Raw genomic sequence first — 2015 nt, forward strand, 5'->3', positions numbered from 1 at the left:
GGGGGGGGGGGGGGGGGGGGGGGGGTTGGCTGGAGGTGGCAAGCCCTACCCGCTGTTTGAAGTAGACCCTCTCCTCCAGGGTCAGCGTGTCGGCCTTGGCGATGACGGGAACAATGTTCACTACTTTGCTGAGACGCTTCATAAACTCGATGTCCAGGGGCCTGAGGCTGCAACAGAGCGGCGCGGGTGAGCGTCTGGCTGAGGGGCACGGAGCGATGGGGACGGAACGAGAGAGGCGGGGCTGCCTGCCTCTGGCCGGCTGGAGCTGAGAAAGGGCCCTCAGGGTGCCCGTGGGGGCTCCCAGGTGGGGACACGCCAGCAAGGCCAAGGCCAAGGCCGTGGGTTGAGTGCCGGCCAGGCCCCGAGCAAGGGTGGAAAAGAGGACGAGGGCCTTCCCCAGACAGAGAGCCACCGAGCTGGGCAGGAGCAGGCTGGGGATGCGGCTGGCTCCGAGCACCGTCCTGGGCGAGGCGTCCTCCCAGAGGGGGCAGCTGGGGGAGAAGTGGGAGGAAGCACCCAGCAGCTCTGGGCCCACCCAGCCAAGCCTCCGGGACCGGCTGCTGTCCGGGCGTCCCCAGACCTCACCCACCGGCCCTGGCGTGCCACCCGCCCCCAACTGGAAGCCCGTCCTGAGCGGGCGTGGGCGCGGCATCGCAGGGCCCCGAACGGCGGCCACCATCCTCCGCCCGGCAGTGGCGCTGCGTCCGCTCTTCCTGCTTGGCGCGAGAAGCAGCCGCAGGCACGGCGCGGGGTCTGCACCTGTCGGCAGAGGGCCACCCCGGTCAAGCGGCCCGCGGGGGACTCACGAGTGGCCGGTGGCAGGGATGAAGTACAGGCAGCAGTGGACGCGCGTGTCCGGGATGCGCTTCTTCCGGTTGATGTTGACCTCCTCCTGCAGGTACTTCTCGTACTGGTCGTTGATGAACTTCATGATCGGCTGCCAGCTGCAGGGCGAGGCCCCGTCAGCCGCGGCGGGGGACGGCTCCAGCCCGGTCTCCCCCGGGGGGCGGCCCCCAATCCCCCGAGGCCCAGCCTTCCAGTACAAGTGCCAGGGGTGTGGGGCGTTCTTAGCAGAGACCGCAGCCTTCCCCGAGCGCCTCCACACCAGCCTCCCATGCTGACCTTTGACCCCAGGGAGGAGGAGGGCCAGATTCTCAGGGTAACTGTACGTTCGTCGAGGATTTGGGGGCCTCTGACGGTTTAGCAGCAGAGCAGGCCCGGAGAGGCAGCCCCACGGGTCCTTACCAGTTCTCATTGTTGATGTGGTCCCCGAAGCCCGGCGTGTCGATGACCGTCAGCTTCATGCGGACACCCTTCTCCTCGATATCTGCACAGAATCGCAGCGCCCGGGAGCTCAGCGGGGGGACCCCGGATCCTCACGGACACCCGGCGTGGCCTGGGTCCTGCCTGGTAGGAACCTGGCCAGCCCTATCCTGAGGCCCACGTGGGGTGTCCGTGGGTGACCAGCAATGAGCCCGCAGGTGATGCCAGGGAGAGGACCGCCGGTAGCAGTGAAGCCCAGGAGGCGCTGGGGACAGCTGTGGGTTTCGGTGGAACCCCGCTGCCTCCAGGGGCTCCATCTGACCAAGGCCTGCAAGGGTCCTGGAGAGCATCCCTGACCCAGAGTTTCAACCTGCCCAGCTCAGGGGACCCGACTCGGCACCCCCACACCCCACGTCGACACCGCCAGCCCCACCCCGACGCTCACCGTGCGTGATGGACTTGATCTCAATGGTCTTGGGGATGCGTTCCTCCGAGGTGGGCTGCACCGACTTCCGGCTGATTTTGGATTTGAAGAGGGTGTTGATCAAGGTGGACTTCCCCAAGCCACTCTGCCCTGAGGAGAGGATGGGAGCCGGTCAGCGGCCCCTGTGGTTCAGCAATACCTGGGTGCTGCCCCCCAGCACTCCTCAGTGGGGGCCCGGGGTCAGGGGAGGTCAGGAGGCAGGAAGGGCTGGGATGCCCAGGCAGTGGCCCGACTCTCGTGGCGCCTTGTAGCAGGGCAGGACCCAGGG

At 67.7% G+C, this 2015-nt stretch overlaps 1 protein-coding gene across 8 annotated transcripts in view; it reads right to left on the reverse strand.

The window, feature by feature from the left end:
• The window catches only part of SEPTIN9 (septin 9), a 132890-nt gene that overhangs the window by 7673 nt on the left and 123202 nt on the right, over positions 1–2015 (reverse strand). The gene's annotated exons all lie outside the window — the stretch shown is intronic.

This window comes from Ursus maritimus, unplaced genomic scaffold (assembly GCF_017311325.1).
Source record: "Ursus maritimus isolate PB19 unplaced genomic scaffold, ASM1731132v1 scaffold_24, whole genome shotgun sequence".
Lineage (NCBI taxonomy): Eukaryota > Metazoa > Chordata > Mammalia > Carnivora > Ursidae > Ursus > Ursus maritimus.